The 22,858-nt window shown below is 60.6% G+C and overlaps 1 protein-coding gene and 1 long non-coding RNA gene across 7 annotated transcripts in view; one reads left to right on the top strand and one right to left on the bottom strand.

Moving 5' to 3' along the window:
• Positions 1–22,858, top strand: part of TCF20 (transcription factor 20) — a 183,290-nt gene that overhangs the window by 64,746 nt on the left and 95,686 nt on the right. For 2 of the 4 annotated variants that reach the window (XM_051834096.3, XM_051834092.3), the window contains exon 1: positions 21,600–21,926. The exons of the other annotated variants lie outside the window; for them this stretch is intronic. The gene's annotated coding sequence lies outside the window, so the exon portion shown is untranslated. Of the gene's footprint in view, positions 1–21,599; positions 21,927–22,858 lie in introns of those variants that run through there. 4 annotated transcript variants of the gene reach the window in all.
• On the bottom strand, positions 13,580–22,764 carry LOC138844448 (uncharacterized). 3 transcript variants are annotated; one of them, XR_016217070.1, is made up of 3 exons: positions 22,221–22,764; positions 20,914–21,094; positions 13,580–20,789 (listed from the first exon to the last, which is right to left on the bottom strand). It is a non-coding gene; the product is annotated as an uncharacterized LOC138844448 (long non-coding RNA). The 3 variants fall into 3 exon arrangements; XR_016217071.1 differs by lacking the exon at positions 22,221–22,764 and having other exon boundaries at positions 13,580–19,787; positions 20,682–20,789; positions 20,914–21,478; XR_016217069.1 differs by lacking the exon at positions 22,221–22,764 and having other exon boundaries at positions 20,914–21,478.

Genomic DNA, 22,858 nt, shown 5'->3' with positions numbered 1-22,858 from the left:
CCTGCCCGGCCTCCCTCTTGGGTTCGGAGTCTTTAGTCTTCGGCACAGTCTGGTAATTAAAAACCTTCAAGGGGGACTTTATTGAGTTAGCATTAGTTATTTTGTCAGGCTGGGAGAGCGAGAGAATTATCTGTCCTCCGGGAGAGGGGGCTGGGGCGGGGGCGGGGGCTGAGATTGGCAGGTGCCTGCCAGTGCAGCGTGCATTGGTGCTGGGTTAATGCACCGCACTGCAGGTGCGGGCCACGGCCTCTGGGAGGGGAGGCGCTGGCGGGGGGTGGTTCCCCACCGGGAGGCTGGGCTGGCGGGCGTGTTCCCATTTCCCAGGCTCTTCCTGGCTCCCATCCAGGATTCTATCCAGCTCCTGGCTGTCACAGCAAGCCCCTGCCAGAGCCCAAGATGGCTGCAAGCTCCGGGAGACAGGATGAGGAGGCTCTTTTTCCTGATCTGGGGTTTGGGGTCCTGGCTATGCCTCTTTTCCTCAGGCCTCCTCTCTACCCACCCCCTTCCTATGGTCTGAAAGCACCCCCTTACAGAGTCAGGTAAGGCTCTAGGACTTGGAAAAGCTCCTAGGACTTGGAGCTCTGTGGCCTTGGGCAAGCCACCTTACCTGTCTTCCCTCAGATTCTTACCTCTAAAAAGGATCTAGCAGTCCCTCCCTCCCTAGGCTGCCCTGAACAGTGACAGAGGTGAAACGTGCGTTCTCTAGTCCAGGAGAGGGCCTGTCTTTCTCTCCCAAGGTCTGTTTAAATGTCTAGCCGTGGGGAAGGGGCTGATCCTGACCGCTTCTGTTTGTCCCTCGCTTTGTGATAATACAGAATCCTGGCTGTAACCTGGCAGTGAGGGGTGTGGGCACCTGTGTTGCAAATGAGCAGAGGGAGGCTGGAGCAGGGAGGTGGTTTGCTCGGTCTCACCTGGGGGTGCAGAGGCTGCCTCTGGATTGGGGTCTTTCCTCTGTTCAAGGAGCAGATGGCAGGGGCAGCGTTGGAAACCATTGGATGTTTTGGAGAAGGTGCGAAGGTGCCAAGGGAGGATACTGCCTGCTCCATGGCTTGAGCCTGGCCTGGGGCCTCCTACTGGGGGCTGTGTCCCTGGCTTGCCCACATCTTGTGTCCTACTTCTGCTTTGCTCCAGAGTGGGAACGATTCCCTGGCCCTTCTGCCCCATGTATGAGGCCCATTCCCTGAAGTCTAGGCCCTGCCACTCCTGGTGGGCAGAACCGAGTGGGGGTCGTTTGTGAGAGCTGGAGTCCTGGGCTGGGAAGAGTGGGAGGGGCACTATGACCGTGTGTCTGCCACTCGTACAGGGACTCTTGTTCAGTGGGACAGGCCTGGAACGTGCAGGTGCTGGAGGTGCTGAGGACAGAAGCGCAGCGGGAGAGCCTGGGACAAGAATGCTGAGCATCCTTCCAGGTCCCAGGCTGTGTCAGGGGACCTGGAGTCCTCATGTGTGGCACTTGGCAGTTCACCCTGGCCTCCTTGTTCTCCAGTTCCTGCCCAGACACCCCCTGCTCTGAGAATCTTCTGGGATCTTCCCAGGCCCACCTGGGGTTCCACGGTCCACCTTGGTTATGTTGGCATGCCGGAGTGTTAACGTCCTTGACATCTTGCTATCTGCTGGCCCCGGCTGAGTCCCTGGGTTTCTTATCTGTAAAATGGATCCAGTGCTTGGGGATCACAGGGCAGGACAGGGGCAGGAAGGGCTCCATGCATGTTCTGACCTGAGCACTGGGCCTTGTGAGCAGGACATGGGTCACCCAGGCCTAGAGCTGGGAGACCGTGGGGCCTGGGTGAACTCCCTCCTTGGGAAATGCTGTCGGCCCCACTCCCATCCTGTGAGACTGTGGGCTGAGAACCAGTGCCTAGGAGTGGCCCCTGTAGGAATGTTCTCTTGTGTGTGCTTTGTCTCCAAGCCTCAGTTTCCTCAGCTGAAAAATGGGAGTGAAACCCTCGGTTTTCTCATGCTTGTTGAGACTGTATGAGGGGCGGTGTGAGGGTACCAGGGTCATCTGGTACGGACGCAGGTTGGGTGGGTTGCACAGGGCCAGGGGGCATCTTGTGTCCCTTGGCCTGGACAGGTGCTGGTGCTGGAGGTGGGAGCCGTGGAGCCAGGGGCCTGCACTCAGGCTTGCATTCTCTTCAGCTGTACTGGAGAGCAATTGGGCTGACTCCCACTCCCTCGTGCAGCCCCTTTCCACTCACTCCTTTAGACTGGGCCCACCTTCCTGTGTTCTTCCAGGCTTTGCCTCCCAGAACAGCGCTGGGCCAGGGTCAGCAGACCAGGCTCAGGAGGCCGCCTCTCAGCATCCACATGTTCACATGACCTGGCCAACCCAAGCAGCCAGAGCACCAGGGCCAGCTCAGCGGACCTGAGCTCACACCGGCCCTGGGCCGTGCCCCACACCTGGCCCACTGTCAGCCACACCCTCGCTCTGCTCATCTGATCCCCCATGCTGCCACTTTGTACATACCACTAGGAAAACTGCTTCTGGGCAGGTGATGTCTACCAGACTTAGGGGCCAGACCGTCCGGCTGCTTTGCTTAATTAAGGTCAGTCTGGGGGCCTCCTGATCAGGTCCCCCACAACCTGTGACCTGTAGTGGCTTAAGACACTACCTGTTCGTTCTGACTCCGAGTCCAGTGTAGAAACTTTGATCCCCACTTGGACTCCCCACTCCAACCCCCATGGACTTCTCAGTGCTGCCTCTTCCTGGGAGCCCCGCTAAGTACCAAGGCTGTGGAGCGGGGCCCTGCCTGGGACTGTACCATAGCCATTGGTTTTCTTTATTGTCTTTCCCACAAGATTGTGAGCTTGTTAAGAAACATGCATTTCTGGATCTCTGGACCTGGCACACAGTAGGCACTCAATAAATGTTTGTGCTTGTTGGACAGGATGTAGGAGCTGGGAACACCTTAAAGATCATTTCAGAGGAGGTGGGAGTCCCAGGGAGGGGACCTGGTCCAGGGTTTGGATCCCAGCAGCTGGGGACTGACCTTGCTGTCTGCTTACTCCCCACTCTCTGCCCCAGTTTGTGGGTCTGTAAACAGGTGTTAGAGCTGCCTCCCAGGGTTGTGCTGAGGTTGAAACCAAAGCTCCTACAGATGTGAAACTTCTCAGTGCTGTGCTAGGGGTCTTGGTGGGTCAGGTGGGCAGGAGGCCTGCCCCTGGCTCTGTGTGCTCGGGGACGCTGACCTCGTCCTTGGCTTGCCAGGAACTTGTCTGTGGGCCCATGGTATTGGGAGATCAGGGAGCTGTCAGCAGATGTGGGCAGGCCCAGCAGTGCAGCTTCTGCCAGGGCCAGAGTTCTTGGGACAGGCATGTGCTGCTTCTCCGCGGGGACCCTCTGAAACCAGAAGCCTCTGCATCCTGACCTTCCCTGGGCTTTGGCTCTTATGGGCCACGCTGTGGGGAGGGGGGTGCCTGCTTCCACAGACCCCCAGCCTGACCCCTGCAGACCCACGGCTGAGCTTACCCTCCCTTCGCTGGGGCCCCTCTGCCACCCACGTTTTTGTGTTTGGAGCAGATGAAAGCGTTTCCTTCCTTTTTGTGTGTGCTGCTGCCTTTTTTTTTTTTTTCTTGGCTGGGATTAGCTGGTCGCTGCCTGCCCATTTCTCAAACCTCTGCTGTGTTGAGAGGACATCAGAGAGCCGCGCTGTGTGGCTTCTCAGGGACCCTGAGCCTCCTGCAGGTCCTGGGGCAGGGGGCTCAGTCAGAACACGGAGGAGAGAGGGGAGGATTGGGGCAGGTCCGCTGCAGGCGGGAGCCCACCTCTGGCCCTGTCTTAAAACGCAGCCAGCCTTGGGGCTTGCTGCTTCCTTGCTTGATGCCTGGCCCCCAAGGGGGTTGGAGCCAGGTTCTGCCTCCTGCCAGCCCCCGTGCCCCTGGCCAGTGCACTCCCCAGTAGCAGTAGCAGCAGCAGCAGCAGCAGCAGCCACTCAGCGGTGCAGGGGGCGCATGCGTGTGGCGGGAGTGAGCCGGCTGTGGAGAATTAATATTCCTGGAACATCGCCCCGGCCGCCTGCACACGCCGAGGAGAATATTACGGCGATTAGCGGTGGGAGTTCGGCCTGCACGCAATATCTGGATGGAGAATTCGGTGTGATTAATCTGGCGCTAAGTAGCAGCCTCCGGGGTCCGCGGGGCTCTGGCATGTTTGGAATGGGAAAAAAGCTCAGGAGCGCAGCGATTCTTTGGGGGGCTCTTTGGGGGTCTGCCAAGGTGGCAGCTGTGCCCGGGGCATGCCGCAGGCTCCTAGTGGCCCCCAGTGGGCAGATCACCCCTTGTTGGTGGCCATGGGCTCACTGCCAGCGGATAGACGTGTGTGTGGTTTGGCATCTCAGCCCACCCGACACCCACTCGGGCCTTTCCCTCCCTTTCGTCTCCTGCATTCAGTGTCGCAGGCCACACTCAAGCTGTGGCTTCTCTGCACGCTTCATGCCAACTCTGGGCCTTCGTCTGTAAAATGGGATGCATGGGTTCTGCCCTGCTCTCACAGAGAAGGCGGGATTACTTTCCCCATTTTCTGGGGGAAGAAGCAGGCTGTGAGCATTTTGTACTGCTAGGAGTGCCCTGCAGATGTGGGAGGTTGTTGTTAATAATTCTGCTAACAACCTGGTGTCAGCAGACACGGGTGCCTCTGGCTTTGTCTCTGCTCTTTGGACGATGGCAGATCTGGCATTCAGAGCCTCCCAGAGTGCATTGTGGGGGATGGGGTGGCAAGCAGAGAATCCTGATTGATAGATTTGACTCTGTGGCCCTGTCTGTAAAGTGGGCACAAAAATACCTTACTTCTCTGGAATGGGGACCCACGCCAGGTGACGGCTTAACCCAGGGCACTGGTGGGGAGGTGAGATGGGACTGCTGCTGGGTGAGACAGGAAGTCATTGCCTGGCCTGCCTCCTTGTCCTCAGCCCTCCGACTGCTGTGTGGACTGAGGCACAGAATGCCAGGGCCAGGAGGGAGTGTTCCGACCTGCAGCATCTGCACTCCCAGGACGAGAAGGCAGAGGACCAGACGAGGAGTGGGGCCTGATCTAGGCTGCACCTAGATGTGGTGTCGGGGTGGGGGTGGGCCACAGCCTTTGGAACCAGGCAGGCTGCATTGAGCCTCGATCTCCTTACCTGTGGAATGGGACAGTTGTGCAGCCTTTGGCAGTGGAACAGCTCACACTCTAGTAGCAGGAAGAGGCCTGGGAGCCACAAGGGGCCTTTTGAAGGGTGTCTGTCGTGCTCGTCTTCGCCCACATGATGGGGCTTGCTCGAAGCTCTTGTGGCAGAACCCAGTTGCACTTTTTCACTCGATCGCTTCAAGAGCTGCACGTTTCCAAATCTGACTTGTAGGACTTTTGCTTGTGAGGCCCCAGACCTCCACGCAGCTCACTGTTCTGCCCAGAAATGGATCCCGGATTGATTCTTTACTCCCCTTTTCCCATGCAGGCAGCATAATGGCCTTTGAAAGGAGGTTGGGTTGTGGTTTCCCAGCAGTAGAGCAGTCTGTGGTCTGGAGCAGCTAAATTTGAAACCAGGCTTTTCAGGAGGACGGATTTTAGTGAGCTCTGACACAGCTGGTACAGTGCAAGGGGCGGGGGTGGGGGGGAGCGCTCCAGGGGACTGGCTGTGCGCTCGCTGCTGACACCTCAGTGTCCGGAACCGGGGGAGCTCCAATGAGCACTGTTGAGTGAATGCAGGTGCCTGGTGGGTGGGTGAGTGCGTGCGTGCGTGATGGATGGATAGGTGCATGCATGCGTGGTGGGGCGGATCCTTGCTATGATGAGAAGCAGTGGAGTGTGCTGGTTAGAAGCCAGCTAGGCAGCCTGCAGTCGAATCCTGCCTCTGCTCGCTCTTAGCTGAGTGGTTTCAGGCACCTCAGTTTAGTTCTCTCAGCTGTGCAGTGTTGGAGCAGATGATTCCAGCGTCCTTTGCAGCTTGGTGTTCTGGTCTCCGAGTTGTTGGCCTCGATCCCCACAGTGTGTCCAGAGCAGAGGCTTGCTGCTCCCAGCCCTCAGCCCAGCCTCTGCGCTCCCACGTGACAGGGCCGCTGCACCCACGAGATCTTGGGAGTCCCTGCCTTGGAAACATGCTTTACCTGTGGAGTTGGGTGCGTTTGCTCCCTTCCCCTTTCCCTGGAGCTGTCCTGCTTACACACCTCCTCCTCCAGGAAGACTCTCCTGGCGCCTGCCTCCACCCACATTCCCTCCCAAACCCCTTCTCTGCATCGTTTGCTCTTAGTTTGGGGTCCCGCTTTGCTCCTGTTGGGGGGTTTGTGAGAAGCCACTAAGTGTGCACCTGTGTCCAGGGTCACGGACACCAGTGAGTGCCCACGTTGACCGCCCAGCTGCTGAGTGTCGGGCCTGGGGCCGGTAGGTGCATTCGTGTGTATTCTTTGAAACTGTGCATGTGGAATCTCAGTGAAGTAAGAATTTTACCCTGCTTTTTTCTAGAGGGGAAACTGAGGTTTGATGAGTTCTGTCAGAGCCCAGTCTGCATTCCTGTGCAGCTCACTTCTTCCGCACTGCCACGTCACTCTCAGACTTCGTTCTCTCCTCAGAGGCACCTTTGCAGGCTCCAATCAGATAAAGCAGTAATGATGGCAGCTAGTTAGTCCACGCTGCTCTCACATTCCTTATCTCTTGCTGTCTCACAGCAACCTTACAAGGTTTCTCCCTTCTTACCTCCATTTTACAGGTGGAGCATATGTGACTCAGAGAAGTGTAGTAACTTGCCCAGGGTCGCACAGGAAGGAAGTAGTGGAGCCGAGATTTAAAACCAGGCAATCTGATAAAGGAGCCTACCAAACTGCATTAAAATTCTCCAATCCAGGGCAAGGTGTTTGGCCCAGTGGTTAAGACACCCACATCTCACATTAATACCCACCTCTGGCTCCTAATTCCAGCTGCCTGCCAGTGTAGACCCTGGAAGGCAAAAGATGATGGCTTAAGTAATTGGGTCCCTGCCACCCACGTGGGAGACCAGATGGAGTTCCCAACTTCTGGGTTTCACACCAGTCCAGCCCAGGCTGTTGTGGAATTCGGGGAAATAAATCAATGGAGATGGGGGCTGGCTCGCTCGCGCGCGCTCTCTCTCTCTGTCTCTCTCTCTCTGTCTCTCTCTCTCTCTCTAAGAAATTCTTCAGTCTATTTCAGCCGACCTTGCCTAGGTTTCTCAGGGCATGTTTCTGTTTTGTGCACTAGGTCCAGGTGCTGCCAAGGGACAGAGGACAAGACAGACCTGTGCCCTTAGCCATCCCTGAAGCCCACGGGAGGCAGGGGCAGGTACAGTTTTGCGCAGGTCTGGTGAGGGACTGTGCTGTGTTGAGACCCTCCTACGGGACAACAGTGTTATTGCTCCCAACTTCACTTAGGCTTGCAGGGGTCAAGTGCGCTGAGATGACACAGTGAGAGAGCTGGGGACTGGGATTTGAAGCTGACTGTCTGCCTCACAACCCCATCCCTTCCCACCACTCCAGGACACTGAGAAGGAGCTGCGATGAGGGGAAGCGTGGAAGTGACGTGCAGCTTGGACTTAGGTCAGGCTTCCCAGAGGAAGTGATGTGTGAGTCGAGACCCTGGTGTAACAGGGAAGGCATGAGGAGAAGGTGTTCGGGCAGAGGGAATGTAGAAAGGCCCAGAGGCCGGACAGAGTGTGGCTTGCCTAGGGAACTGAACGAAGCGTCTGTTCCTTGCTGGCATTCGCAGTTATCTTCGCTGGGTAGAGTTAGTTTATTGAGAGGCATTCACTGAGGGCTGTGGTGGGTTCTGCACCGTGTTGGGTCTTAAATATAGTCCCAGCCCTTGGTGGTGGTAGTCCCAAGGCCCCTGGTGGGACCCCAAGGCTCAGGAAAGGCCAGCAGGAATGGGAGTGCTCTCCACACAGCCATGCGTCCTCGCCTGCAATCCTTGCTATCCTGCACACAGGAAGGATGAAGTGAGATACCTGAGACCTGGAGCCTAGTAAGCTCTCCCCAGATGTCCGGCACAGAATTCCTGGTGCAGGAGTCTGCTGGGTTTGGGGCAGCCCTGATGGCACCAGGGAAGAGGAGGGTGCTGCGGTGGGGTTGGCAAAGCAGAGCCTGGGGGGCCCCCGGCTGAGGGAGATGGCGGAGTGAGCTGTGTGGCTCCCTCTCATCTGGGGGTAGAGGCTGGAGCACCTGGGGTTTTCTAAGAGGAAGTGGTCATTGAACAGGGGAGGCCCCACTGGGCCAGGGATGGCTGGAGCAGCTGCGGAATAGGAGGCTCAGGCTGAGGTCACGGAGGGCCAAGGATGGGGCCCGATGCAGGGTCCCTGTTTGGTCTACTGCCTCCTGGACCTTGGTTTCCCCATCTGGATGTGCCAGAGCTTACCTGTCAGGCACTGCCATGGGGGAAGGGGACAGGGTGAAGTGCTTGATGCTGGGCCTGCACATAGTAGGGACTCAACCCTTTGGAACTAATGCTGCCACCAGACTCTCAGGGGCAGAGCCCAGAGCTGGGACTCCCAAGGCCTGACCCCTCTTGCTTGCCGCCCCCCAGAGGTGGGATGTGGCTGGGGGTCAGGACTGCTGTGCTCTGCCCTGGCCCAGCTGCAGCCCCCTCTGTGGGGTGGCAGGCCGAGTAATCACACCCCAGGCCTCACTCCAGTGGTCTGCAGAGATTCTGAAAAGCCTTGCAGCTGCCTGCCTGCCCCCCGGGCCCCGGGCCCCATTCGCTGGCCTCGATCAGCCCTGTCCCAGCCTCCTTGGGCCTCTTGGCCTCAGGGCCCAGCACTCCTTCCCCTGGGCAGCCTCAGGGAGACCCTTCCTCCTCTGAGCCTCACCAGGTGGAATGGAGCACTCTGCCTTCGTGACCACCACTCAAGGTGCTGGTGGAAGTCCCCAGCACACAGTAGGCGCTCTGTGAATGGTCACGGTCACCTTTATCCCACAGCCTCCAGGAACAGCAGCGAGCTGCAGTTCTCATCCGCGGTGGGCCGGCGCCCCACTTAAGCCATTCACTCTGGGGCCAAGGATAAACACAGACTCGCCTGCTCTGTAGAGAGAAGACACATCCTTCAGAGATGAGCTGCGCCCCTCCCCTCCCCGCCCCCCGCCCCCCACGCTGGCACACGCTCTGCAGTTAGGGCTGAGGGCTCCATGCTCCCTTCTCTCCTGCATCCATCCCTCTCTTCTCCCTGCTGCTCCTCCATCTCCACCCTGCAGAGGTGAGATCCAGCAGGGGTCATGATGTCAGAGGCTCAGCTGATGTCACCGCCCTGGCCCTGTGACTTCACTTGCTGGCTTGGGCAGGAGCCGCGGCGAGGAGGCTGAGAGAGGAGAAACTGCCCCCTTTCTCTTTTTTCTTCTCCTTCCCTCTTCTCCCCTCCTCCCCAGCCTTGCTTCCCGCCCAGCCGGTCACGGGCTGTCCAGGGTCTGGGGCCAGGGCCAGGACCAGGGGAGGCTCCTGCTGCAAAGGTAACCGTGTGCGCGGTTCTCTCCCTCGGTCGTGAAAGTTTGCTCTGGCGTGTGAGGCGTGCCCGCCGGGAGCTCTACTGTGCCGCGTGGCCCGGGCTCCCAGGGGGCGGGCCGGGCCGGGCCAGGGCAGGGCAGGGTTGGGCAGGGCCTCCCCGGCAGCCTGCACTGCCTTGTCCTCATCAAAGGCCGCAGCTGCTTGAGTGGCGGCTGCTGCTTTGAAACTGCCATAAAGAGCGAGGGCGGGAGGGAGCACAGGGAGCCGTTCAGAGCAGTGCCTGGAGGGCGGCTGTGAGAGGGGCGCGGCGGGGGCTGCTCTGGGAGCATGGTGGCCCCGGGAGCAGCAGGGGCGTAGGAGCAGGGTCCCAGGTCATAGTCCCAGGGGCTGAGTCCCTGTCCTCTGTGGTCTAGCACCCTCAGTGGCTGGCTGGGACCCCAGCGATGAGGTGCAGAGGCAGCGGCGGACGGGGGCTGCCTTCTCCTTCTTAGCCCCCACCCCCCATTTCTAGGCGTATTTTCCCACCTCCAGCAGGCCATTTGTCAGCCGTGATGCGGGACAAAGGAGGGGGCAGCGGGTGGTCTGCTGCGAGTGGCCGATGGGCTGTGGGCTGTGTGCGCAGGCCACGGAGAAACGCCGACAATTAAGAGGCAGGTCGCAGGCTTTGCTCGCTCAGGCTGTCGAGGGAGCCGTCATTTTGTGTTAGCGAGTGTGTGTCTGAGGTGGGAGGAGGAGGAGAGGGAGAATGACAGGAGAAGGATTATGACATTGTGTTGTCTCTGTTTGTGGTAAATGCAAATCTGGCACCCGCAGCTCCCGGGCGGAGCAGCAGCAAGTCACCCAGGCCAAGGCCTCGGCCCAGACCCACCGAGAGAGCTGGTGGGGGGCGGCCAGGGGTTTTATTTGTTCTTCCTTTTTTTTTTTTTTTTTTTTTTTCTGTCTGGCGTGTGCTGCTTCCATTTATTTTATAGTGAAGAGCTGGAGACAGACAGGCTGGCATGGCGGGAGAAGCTGGGCCCTCCTCCTCCCTGGCAAGCTGGCTCCCGTGCACCCTGCAGGAGCCCCAGGCCCCTCTCCTGCCCCAGCCATTGCCCGTGCCACCTACTTCTACCCAGAATCGTGTTTCCATCACTCCCTTAGCTGGAGGTCTCTCTCTGAAGGCTGTTTCTGCCCACAGCTGATTCCTAAGGGTGACCAGAGATGGCAAGCCTTGGATGAGGGCAGCAATGCGATTTTGGAGCCAGGAGGCCAGGGTGGAGTGCACCACCTGCTATAACAGTGGCCTGGCCTTCTGAGGAGTTTGGCAAAGGACTCTGCAGCCCGGGGGGGTTGGCAAAATGGCCTTGACTCTGATGGGCCCATGGGGGCTGGGAGTTTGGGCTGGGTAGTGGCTATAGTTCTGGGTTCTGGGCTGCTGTGGTTCTCAGGCAGACAGGTGATATGGACACAAGTGGCCAGTCTGTTGGAGAGGCTTCTAGAGAACATACAGGATGCCCAGGCCCCAGTGGGCACTGGGGTCTTAGCTGAGAAGCCCGGGCAGGAACCCTCTGTCTGCAGGTGAGGGGCCAGAGGAGGCTATGGTCCTTATACCAGTCCCACTTGCCCCAGATCCTGGTTGTCTCCTGGACTCAGTTTACCTCCTCCAGGAAGCCTCGCCTGCCCTCTACCTGGGTGGGCTTGGGGCTGTACCTTGCCTACTGTCTCCTGTCCCCCATGTCCTCCTGGAGCCCTGACCAAATGGCAATGGTTCTGTCTCCCTGGGGGCCTTTGGAGGCAGAGCCCAGGGGCATCCTTGGGTATAGGACTTTAAGGCATCCCCTGTGCTTCTCTGGCAGCTGTCGAGCTGAGCATAGAAGAGGCTTGTGCTGGTGTCCAGGGGAACAGACTCTTGGTGGTGGTTCCCCCAGGAAGTAACAGCTGCTGGCTCTCTGGCCCTGGGGAGTACAATGGGCTGACTTCCTTTGGTCAAGCCTACCCAAAGGGGGGTTTTCCTCACGGAGCCCAGCCTAGGGAGGCAAGCCGTGGCCATCCCTGTGGCAGGGGTTGAGGGGAGGAGGGGACTCCTGCCCCAAGCTGGGGTGCCAGGGGTTGTGTGTGGAGCAGCTACATACCACCATGGTCTTGGCCTTGCTGCCCAGCCATCCTGATGGCCTGCAGGGCTCTTGTGCCTCAAGGAGCTCCGTGTGCCAGATGGACAAGGAATGGTGGATGGGATCTCAAAACTAAGGTGCTGGGTCGATTCCAGACCCCAGGGCTCAAGAGCCTCCTGGGAGGTGCTGGGGGCACCAGGCTGGGCAGCTACCGAGCCCAGCTGGTCCCTTTCAGCCCACTTGAGCAGCCTCATGGCAGACAGAGGTGGGAGAAGTCTAGTGTGCCCCCTCCCTCCAGGGTTTGGAGTCAGAGACCTGACTAGGGCTTCCTTGAGTACCCGTGCGCTGCCAAGTGTTCTGGCTGTGTGACCCTGGGTAAACAGCTCAGTCTCTGGGAGCAAGCTTTAAAAGGTGGGGACCAGGGAGTAGGACTCCTTCCCTGCAGGCTTGTTCTAGGGAACACAGTGCTCAGTGAGTGGCAGCGTGGTCATGTGGGAGCTGACTGCTGGCAACCTCAGGCAAGGTGCAGAGTTCTCCCTAGCAGCCTTGAGTTCTCACAGGGCCATCAGGAGAGACCTCGAGATGCACTGCAAGGGCCTGGAGAGAGAGGAGGGGCCCTTGCCCAGCTGTCAGTGGAGTGTGTACGCCAGAGGGGAGCTTTGGGATGTGGGGGTCAGATGACTGTGTGGCTGAAGCCCACAGGAGGGAGGAGGCGCCCTGTTTTCCTGGGCAGTGGGAGCCAGTTCTGGAGATGACACACCAGGAAGGCTCCACCAAGCAGCTTGGCCATCACAAAGCTACTTCCCGGATAAGTTTATGTCTTAGCACCTGGGCCCTTCCTCCAGGATCCTGCACGGCGCCTTGTTCCAGTCCCTCCCAAGCCAGGCCCCTCAGGCTGCGTTGTGGTGCTGGGAATCCCAGATGGCCCCATATTTGAATTCAAGGACAAGCCTGGGTCTTCCTTTAATTTGCAGTCTCAGGGCTCCTGGGGCCCAGGCCTGGCCAGAGCCAACATTGCGGGGCAGCAGCTGGGATGCCAGAACAAGTCCCTGCCTTGGATGGGGGTTCCTGGAGTGGCTCTCCAGCCTGGGACCCTGAAGCCCCTGGAAGCTCCTACCAGCTGGGGTGGGTGTTTTCCCACGCCCACTCCCCATCAGGGTGGTAGCACACAGGTGTGGCCAAGGGCTTGGGGCCAGACTGTCGAGGTGAGTCCTGGCTCTGGGGAGTGTCAGCTCTGTAGCTCCCACATCACTGGCCTGTGGTGAGGACTCGCACAGCAGTCAGCCCAGAGCCTGGCCCTGGGGGCACTCACTCACTGTTAGCTTAAAAAAGGCCTGCACCTAGCTTCTATGGGCCAACCTCTCAGTCCCTCTGAGCCTCAGTTTCCCTAGCTATAAAATGGGCTGACAGTTGTGTCTGGTAACAATAGCTGAAACCTGGCAGCACTCAGTCTGAGCCAGGCAGGCTCTGTTCCAGTTCTCTGTGCATTAGCTTATCTAATACAGCCTTTCCCCACTCCAAACTACATATTAGGGGTAAGGTGGGGGCTTGGGCACCCCAGAACCAAGAAGATTGGTTCTCCAGAGATTGGGTCTTCTTGCATGAGGTTCCATGGTCCCTTTGGTTAACACAGGCAAAAAACCAGAAGGGAGTGAGTGGCTGGAGTGTGAAGCATGAAGGCCAGCCAGGGCCCAGCCACCAGTGCAGAGTTACCGGGGGCAGGACACCCCTCGCATGTGGCAGAGCCACAGGCATCCTACAGGACCTTGAGCAGGCCATGGCTGCCACCGTGGGCCTCAGTTTCCCTATCTGTATGACGGGCCCTTGAGTCTGCTCACCTGCTGTCTGTGATCCTCTCGTTGCTTTGATGTTCCTGGATGGGTTCCATGCAGGTTGTGACTTGGGCGGCCTCATCTGCTCATTGATTTTTCCTGGTCAGGATGCCTTCTCCCCTCTCATGCCGCAGTCAGCCAGCCTGGTAGGCAGCCTCTGCGTAGCCGACTCGTTGTTCCTCCCCGCCCCACTGGGACTGAGGCCCAACACCATGCCTCCTCGTACAGTGTGCAGGCGGTGCGGGGTGTCTGCGGGGCTGCTAGCCATGGAGCGGGGGGGGGGGGGGGAGGGCTTCCCTGAGCACAAGCTGTGGATGGGTCAGCCTGACGCCTGGCCCCGCTGTGCCTGCGCTGGGTGATGGCGGGCTGCTCACTGCCCTGAGCCTGTTTGCCACGCCATGGGCACCTGAGCTGGACTAATGGAAAGGAAATGGTGCTGCTGCACATGCAGGGCACTGATGAGTCCCCTGTGAGGATGCAGCCTTCACTGGTGACCTACATTAACGTCCCCCATTACACAGACGGAGAGACTGAGGTTCCAAGAGTTAGGGAGCTTGCTCAATGAGTGCTGCCTCTGCCCTTCGTTACCTCCCACTTACCACCAGAGAGGGACCGAGACAGACTGTGATGCAAGGAGCCCATTGGAGGCAAGACAGGCCAAGGGAGCCCCGAGCCCTGGGATTGGCGGAGGGGGCAGGGGATGGGACATGGAGAGCAGACAGAGGTCACTGGGGTCACCATGCAGGTCTGTCCTGACTTGCCCAGAGGGATCTGTGGAAGAGGACGGGAATGACAGCCACCAGGTGTGTGGGGGCGGAGCCAGGGGGCCCACAAAGCCACAGCCCTTAAGGGCTGTTTCCCCGCCCGCCTCGCTCAGCAGGCACGGGTTGCTCAGGAGCACTGCAGGGCTTCAAAGCCTGGCGCTGCCACGCACCAGCTGTGTGGTCCCAGCCTAATTATTTCCTGCGCTGAGCCTCAGTTTCCACAGCTGTGAACCGGGCTCATGACTGTACTTCCTCCCAGAGCCTCTGGGAGTGCAGTGTGAGGTAGTGCAGGCAGTGCACCAGCGGTGCCCGGCACACGTGAGTGCTGTGGAGGTCTCTGCTGGTGACCCCTCCAGCAGCTGGCTGTAAGCACACATCAAGCCCAGGGAGCCTCCTCCTGGGCCCGAGCTACCGCCGCAGGGCCGAGGGCTGAGCTTGCGGAGCTGACGTGGAGGACAGCCTCTGAGAACTGGTGTGTGGGCTCCCACTGCTGGCGTGACAGACATCCTGATGAAGTATGTCACTCCAGAAAGCTTTTAGAAGAAATTTCTGGAACACTCTCCTCAGCTCACAGGGCCCATACACAACCTGCACTTTTGATAAGGTTCTAGTCGTGGTGTGGTCACAACTTGCTGGGGACCCTCCCTTTCCTGTGCCTCAGTTTCCCCATCTGTAAAATGGGGCGTTAACCCTACCCACCTCAGAGGGCTGTGTGACACTGCTCGCGTGAGACTGCTTTGTAAACCTGAAAGCACCTCACAGCTGTGGAGGTCTTTTGGGTTTGTTTCTGGTCATTCACCAGACAGCCAGGAGCAGACAGCTATGCGGGGTCATGTGTCATGTGTGTGCTGACCCTGGGGATGGACAGCCACGCGCTGTCAGTTCTGGTCCCAAGAGCTCCCTGAGTTGTGGCCTCTCTAAAAACCTTGAACTTTGTAATTTCTAGAGAAGGTGGAAGGCCCTGCGGGGGAAGCACTGGTGCCTGGTCCTCTCAGGTGGCCCGGTCCACTCATGTTTTTGGAGCAGCCCTGTGTGCTGGGCACTGGGCTGGCTGATGGGGTGGAGGCCAGCACTCAGTCTGGGAGGGATAGGGAAACTCACAGCTGAGTGCCCGATGGCCAGGCTTCAGGGTGGCTTCTCTAGAAGAGGCGGCTGCAGGGAGGCTGGCGAGATGGCATAGAAGGGAGCCGGCTCTGCTCCAGCCCCTGAGATGGCGTAGAAGGGAGCGCGGCTCTGCTCCGGCCCCTGAGATGGAGTAGAAGGGAGCGTGGCTCTGCTCCGGCCTCCAGCACCCAGGAGAAGGGAGCGCGGCTCTGCTCTGGCCCCCAGCACCCAGGAGAAGGGAGCGCGGCTCTGCTCCGGCCCCCAGCACCCAGGAGAAGGCCCCGAAGCCTACCGTGACCTGCACCACCTTTCTTCCACTGCGCCTCCAGCTTTCTTGTTTCACTTGAATTGCACTGGACTCCTTTCCCTTCCTGGGAATCTGCCTGCGCCCTCTGGCCTCAGGGCCTTTGCTCAGGCTGTGCCCTCTGTGGCACTCTCTTCCACTTTCCTGCAGTAGGACTACTTCTCTACTTCTTATCTGTCCCAGTGTCCGGAGTCCCCAGACCCAGGGTCTCGTTTTACACCCTCTGTGCACCTGCCACACTTTCTTACTAACGCACATCCTGGGTGTTAACCAATGACTACTGACTGTGTGAGGACCCGCTTCCTAACAGCCCCATGGGACCATAGCTGTGTGGCACTAGGAGCCCTTGGGCTGAAGCACTGTTGAATGAATGAATGAGCGAATGCTGAGGCAGGAAGAGGAGGCGCGTTCCTGCTGTGGGAGCAGACAGGCGGAGACAGGAGCACACCGCATTCGATTTGGCAGAGGCAGAGGCAGACCGGGGACGCAGGCTGGGAAGCAGAGCTGAGCCAGACGAGGACTTTGCATTCCAGGCGGACAGGAATACACACGAGTCCCCGAAGCCACTCAGGATCCACTGGGAACCTTCTGGTCGGGGGTGTGAGGTCAGAGAGGCTTTTGGGTAACTGTATCGAGTGTGCTGCAGGGCCGGGGCGCCGACTGTCTTGGCAAATCCTCTGGCTCCCCAGCCTCACACCTGTGCTTTGGCAGTTCTCAGGAGCTGGCAGGGAGATGCAGGCCAGGAGCCTCGCGTGGGGTAGCCGCCTCCCAGACAGTCTGGTGGCAGAGCGGCCACTGCCGTCACTGGGTGGAGAGACGGACTGGAGGGGGCCTCCGGAGTCCCCACTCCTGAGCCTCCCTCATGGAGAATGCAGTCCCACCTCTGCATCCTGGGGTCTTCTCATGGCCCAGGACTCACCACACGGAGGGACCAGCCTGTGGCAGAGCTAAGCAGAAATGTTTCTGTCGAACGTCCAGCAAAGGAAGACCCTCCCGGCCTCTGTGGGGAAGCAGCGGATGTGGCCACGGCTCAGGACTCTCGGGGAGGTCCCACCACTTAGCAGCTGGGCACCTGTAGTAATCCTGGGCACCTCCCCGGCTGTGAACTGGGGGCTGTTCTGATGCTGTGAAGGTTGAGGTCAAGCAACACATCCGGAGCCCAGAGCACAGGGAACACTGGAAGCCCAGGAAGTGCAGTGGCCATTATCATGGCCGAGCTTTTCTCCACGGCTTGAATTCTTAGCAGGAAGCTTGGGTTTAGGGCTTAAAAATGAAGAGCATGTCAACAAAACAGGATGGAACAAAGTCTTTTCCCAGCATGCCTCAGCATGTGGCACTGCCTGCCTGTGGAGCCCAGACAATGATGTGGCTAAAAGTCTCCAGCTTTCAAGCAGAATAATCCCAATGGGAAGGAACCTCCCATTGTTAGCGATGCAGGGGCCCTGCGCCCTGTCTGCCTGGCTTCACGCTGCGGCTCTGCCCCCTCCCAGCCGCTCTGTGCCTCAGTTTCCTCAGGTGCCAAATGAGTCAAGACCAGGCTGCTTGTGAGGACTGCTCAAGGTGCAGCAGGTGAAATCCTCAGATGAGACCTCCGTCACTGGCACTATCACACTGATCCTCACTCGTAAGCCTCTGTGCTGCTCTGAGGGGCTCGGTGGGGGCCCTGGAGCCAGACGCTGAGTCCAGATCACAGCTCTGCCCCTTGCTGGCCGTGTGACTCGGGCAGATCCCCCTCTCTGTGTGGGCCCATTTCCTGCCCCGCCCGAGGAAGACGACAGCCCCTGCCTCACAGAATGACGATGGAGTGAATGGGATCGCCAGGTAAGATTCCTGACTCCCTGGAGCCAGGCGATCACCTGGCCCCTTCCCCCACACTCCCAGCTTACACAGGAAGAGACTGAGACTTGGCGCCATTGCCTGATCTGCTGCGGGGCACATGTGGGTAAGAGTAGGCTGGCCCCAGCTCAGGGACCTGCGCTGCTGCTTCCCGGTGGAACCAGCAGGGGCAGTAAGTGTGGAGCCGGGCAGGGGATGATCTTCCAAGTGACCAGGCTGTGGGGCTTCTAGATTGTCTTGCCACCTGCTCAGGTGTTAGGGCTGTGTTCCCTGCAGGAACCAGCGAGCTGGTGCACAGTGGCTCTTAGTGGGGTCTCTCAGGCCCTCTGGCCTCCGGGACCTCAACACGTAACTGGTGGGGAGAGGCTGGTGCTGAGCCTGCTGTCCTCTCACCAAATGTCTCTTCCTGTCTGTCTTGCCAGTAAACTGGGTGGTTAGGAGTGTAAACTCTGAAGCTCTGAGTTCAAATCCCAACTTGGCCTCCTCCCAGCTGTGCGACTTCAGATAAGTTACTTACACTCTCTGTGCCTCGGGGATCAGTCTGTGAAACGAGTGACAGTAGTAACAGTCATCAGATCGGTGCAACCATTACGTGGGTTGCACGGCGCCTGGTTCACAGTAAGCTTGACTGCGTCTGGGCTGCGTGGTCACTGTGACCACTTTTGTGGACAAGCTGCTCCACCCTGCCTGTATAGGCTGGAGGCCTGCAGGAGGCAGGCACATGTCTGCCCTGCAGACACCTGCAGTCCAGGGGAGAGATGGACACATTCACAAACAGCCCTGAGAGACCAGCGGGCATCAGCTTCCATCTCCCTTACCCACGTCCACAGCCTCATCTCTCCCCCCTGCCCTGAGCACAGTGGGAAGCTTGGATTGCTTGCCCTCTGGGGGCCCCTCTCTTAGCTTCAGACATGACCTTGACTGAGAAAGCATCCTTCTGCAGTGAGGTATGTCCACAAAGCTCGGGGCCACCTCTGCTGCTCTGTGCATGTTCAGCGTCCCTGGGCTTTGCCTGCTCGGGACAGGCCCAGCAGGATGCTGTTAACCAGAGACTTTTGTCAGCGGCCTCCTGGAAGACTAGAGGCGAGGGCCCAAGCGTGGGAGCAGGAATTCAGGTCCCTCTTGTGCACTACGGTTAGCAGGTGGCCCCTCCTGAGACGAGGGAGAGCCGGCGCCTGTGTGTGAGCTCCAGAGAACCAGCGGGTGAGAGGAAGGACATTGCCTGCCGCCGAAGGCACCGACACCCGGCTCGCGTCACACAAGTCACTGATCTGCCGAGCAGGGCCAGTCTCCTCCATCAATCCGTGCTGACAGATGGTAGCGGAACCAGTGACCTAGAGGCAGAAGGCTCCATTTGTAATCCCGGAGCGGCCCAGGCGCCTGCAGGAGGGCAGAGGAGTTTGTAATAAAAGGAGTGACACAGGGTTGGCAAAGCTGTCTTGGAGGCGGAAGAGGCGGGAGAGGATTCGTGTTGCTGCTGGAATTGATACACACTGATTCTGTTCAACAAGTCTGTCTGTCTGTCTTTTTTTTTTTTGTGGTGGACTGTGTTAGGAGAAAGACAAAACCCTACCTAATCAGAAGTGCTTTCCTGAAAGAGTTCAAAGTGTGGTAGAAAACGCAGGACTCAAACACTCGAGGCCACCTGAGACCAGCGGAAGTCACCATCGTGACATGAGAGGAAGGGGCTCCGAGCTGCCGAGCTCCTGCCCCCGTGGGCTCTCAGACGCTCAGTCCACACGGCGGCACCACAGCTGGTGCTGCCACGTGCCGGTAGTGAGCCGAGTTCTTTCTGCAGCTCTTCTTCAGACTGCTGCGACACTCGCTCGGGAGGCAGTGTCATTCCCGCTTTTCACCTGAAGAAACCAAAGCTGAGGCGAAGCGAGAGGTTCATGGCCATGCGGCACAGGCGGCCGGCGCTGTGGCCTAGTAGGTTAAGCATGGCATCCCATGTGGGCGCTGGTCCACGTCCCAGCTGCTCCACTTCTGATCCAACTCCCTCCTGACAGCCTGGAAAGCAGTGGAGGACGGCCCAAGTGCTTGGGCCTCTGCATCCGCGTGGGAGACCCGGAAGTAGCTCCTGGCTCCTGGCTTTGCATCGGCCCAGCTCCAGCCGTTGTGGCCATCTGGGGAGTGAACTCTTGGATGGAAGACCTTTCTCTCTGTCTCTCCCTCTCTCTGTAACTCTGCCTCTCAAGTAAATAAAGTAAATAAAAAATCTTTAAGAAAAAAAGACCACGCAGCTCAAGAGTCACCCAAAGCAGTCTGTTGGCCGTGACGCCCACGCGTGTCCTTGTATGCCACGACTGGGGACGACGTTCCAGGTGGAGGCCATCTGGGCAGTGTTCCAGCAGGGTCCGTGTCGGGACAGGAGCAGACAGGAGCTGGGGCTCCAGTCCTCTTCATTCTTTCCCGTTTGAATGACCGCCACAGCTCGTCCACCTTGCTCGACCCGTGGAACACAGTGCGTGGAGGAAGGAGAGAGGAGTGACGGGGAGATGAGGAGATGGCTCCCCTTTTCCTGAATTCTCTCAAGAAAGTGAGGCTGCCCCCGGCACCGGGTCTGCAAGAAATGCCTGCGCATCCCACCCTTTCTGCCCAGGGACTGGACAGGGGTCTGTGCACGTCCCTCCCCCTCCCTCTCAGCCCTGGCCCAAGCAGCAAAGCACTGGCCTTTGAGAAGCCTTGGTGCCTGAGAATTTGGAAACGAGACTTGGAAGAACAATGGGAACAGCCAGCGGGCAGGGCCTGTGGCCTGTGGCGCTCTGCCTCGGAAGAGCCTGGCCTCCTGCCTGGCACGCGGGAGGTGCCGGGGAAAAGCCCCCACCCACCCGGGAGCAGTCCCTGCCTTCCTCAACTACCTCCCACCACGGGGCCCTGCCCGGGTGGCCCTGGGGAACTGTACCTCAAACGCACAGGCGTCTGGTGCCGGCCACACCTGGTTCCTGTCAGCCAGCACCTGCTGCCTGAAACACTTTTCCTGTCCCCATTTACCCCCCGGGTCGGGTTCCTGGAGGGGAAGCCACACAGCCCTCCAGCGTCTCGGACGGGTGGACTAGGCAGTGCCCGTCCAAGTGCTCGGCCCCAGTGCAGCAACGGGAAACAGGCCCAAAGTGGGGAGAGGATTTGGCCGGTCACTGGGCGAATCAGAGGCAGAGTCGCAAATACTCCAGACACGGGCGTTCTACCCGCGTCTCCTCACACGGCACCGACGGCCAGCAGTGGTTGGGATTATGTTTTATTAAGATTTATTTATTTATTTATTTGAGAGGCAGAGTTATGGGGGAGAGAGGAACGGGAGGGGGAGATCAAACTTCCATCCGCTGGTTCACTCACCCCTAGTTGGGCCTGGCTGAGCCAGGAGCTTCTTCCGGTCTCACACGTGGGTGCAGGTGCCCAAGGACTTGAGCCTCCTCCACTGCCTTCCCAGGCCATAGCAGGGAGCTGGAGAGCAAGCGGAGCAGCTGGGCCTCGAACCGGCGCTCCTAGGATGCCGGCGTTGCACTCGCTACACCGCAGGGCCAGCCCCAGTGGGCGGGATCCCCTTCTCGGGGCAGTGGAGTCACACCTGTCTGAGCCTGGGCGCCAGAAGCTGTAGCCCTGGGGTCCGGCCAGCGGGGCACTGCAGCTTCCGAACGACGGCCGCTGGCATTCGCGGAGCTTCTGGTCTACACGCGAGACAGGGGGGCCTCCCCCTCGCGGTTCCTTAGGCCCCAGTCGTTCACCCAAAGACATGGGGCGCCAGAGGTCTGGCGGGGCAAGGGAACCAGGCTGGCCGTGGGCTGCCCAGGGGGCCCAGCGGGTGCACGGCCTGGCCCGACCACGCAGGTTGCAGGAGGGGGCCGGGCCCTCGCTCGCCGGCTGCCGGACGCGCGATTCTGGCGTGGGAGGCTTCAGGGAACTCCAGAAATTCCAGCGAGGGATTCCGGGGCACCAACTCCCCAGAAAGTTGGCTCGCGGCCACCCCCGCGACGGCCGCGAGCCAGGGGCCAAGATGGCACAGGGCGAGCGGCGCGCGGCACGCCGCCGCCGCGCAGGGACAGCCCCGTGCGACCCGGCCGCGGGGCTCGGGGGCTCGGCGGCCCCGGCCCGGCGCGCGCCGGCCTCGACGCCGCCGCACGCGGGAGGGCACGCGCGCGCCGCCCCGCCCCCGGCCGCCCCGCCCCCGCCGCGCGCCCCGCCCCGCCGCGCGCCCTCCCGCCCGCCCGCGCGCCGCGGCTCGGAGCCTCCCCATTGGCCGCGCGCCGTCACCTGACGCTCTGTTATTTCCTGTGTGTTGGGAGAATGGAGAGAAAAAACCCGGAGCCGAGCCGCCTTCGGCCCCTACGAGGCGGCCACGGCCTCCGCCGGGGGAGCCCGCCCTGAGGCGCGCCGGGCCGCGGAGCGAGCGAGCGAGCGCGCGGGCCGGCGCGAGCCTCGAGGGGCCGCGGCCCCGGCCCGCCCCGCCGCCGGCTGGGGCGTCCGAGCTGGAGGCGGCGGAGGCACCCCCACCCCCACCCCGCGCAGCGCCGCCCGCCGCCGCCGCTCCCTCCCCTCCTGCCCCCGGCGGAGGTCGAGGGACGGGGCGAGGGGCTCCCGCAGGTAACCGCCGCCCGGGCCCGAGGCGGGAGGGGCCAGGCCGGCTGGTCCGGCCTGGGGGTCGGGGGGCGCAGGTCTTCGCCCGGTCCGACCTGGGAGTGCGGAGCCTCCGGACTCCGGGCCGGGGCTCGGGTGCTGAGGGGGCCGGCCCGGCATGCAGCCGGGGCTGGGCCTGGCCTGGGGCTCCTGCGGGGCAGCGACCCGACCTGGCGTCAGCGCGCGGAGGGGTCTCGGTCCTGCCTGGGGCTCCGGCCGGGGTGAGGGCGCCCGTCCTGGCCGGAGGGAGGGGGAAGGTACCTGTTCGCAGCCGCGGGTGCACAGCCGGAGGGAGTGAACGGGCAGCGCCCGGCGTCGGCGGGGTCAGTGCCGGCGGCCGCGGGGTCCCGTGGCGCTCGGCTGTCGTTGCGGGCTGGAGGCGAGGCCGGCCGGAGGGCCGGGCTTGGGCGGGCGGGGAGGGGCCTGGCTGAAGGGAGCCGCGTCGGGGCGCCCGGGAGTCGGAGCGCGCCGGACCCTGCTGCCTGCCGGTGAACACCTGAAGCCATGTGGACGCGGCTGCTTCTCGCCTGTTGGGGGCGGAGGGCAGGTGCCGCCGCGGGGCGCAGGACACTTCCTGCGTGCGGCTGGCTCCCCTCCCCCGCCGCGGGTGCGGGTGCGGGGCGCTGCGTGAGAGCCGGGGGTCTCGGTCGGTGCGAGCCTGCGCTCGCCTGGGAAGCCCAGGGGGCTGCAGGCTGCTTGTCCCTGCTTTCGGGGAAAAGTGGTTGAAGGAGAGCCGAGGGCCAGCCCGCGCGAGCCCGCGGCGCCCGCGGCTGGACGTGGGACACCTCCGTGCGCCTGCCCGGGAGTGGAATTTAGGGAGCCGGGGGGGGGGGGGGCGGTGCCTAGGGGCGGCCGCCTGCCTCGGTTTGTGGGTGGGGATTATTGTCTCTCTTTGTGGT

The sequence above is a fragment of the Oryctolagus cuniculus genome, chromosome 11, assembly GCF_051225735.1.
Source record: "Oryctolagus cuniculus isolate XC-2025 breed Fujian yellow rabbit chromosome 11, ASM5122573v1, whole genome shotgun sequence".
Taxonomy (NCBI): domain Eukaryota; kingdom Metazoa; phylum Chordata; class Mammalia; order Lagomorpha; family Leporidae; genus Oryctolagus; species Oryctolagus cuniculus.
The sequence above is the reverse complement of the archived record's forward strand: the minus strand, read 5'-3'. Positions and strand labels throughout refer to the sequence as shown.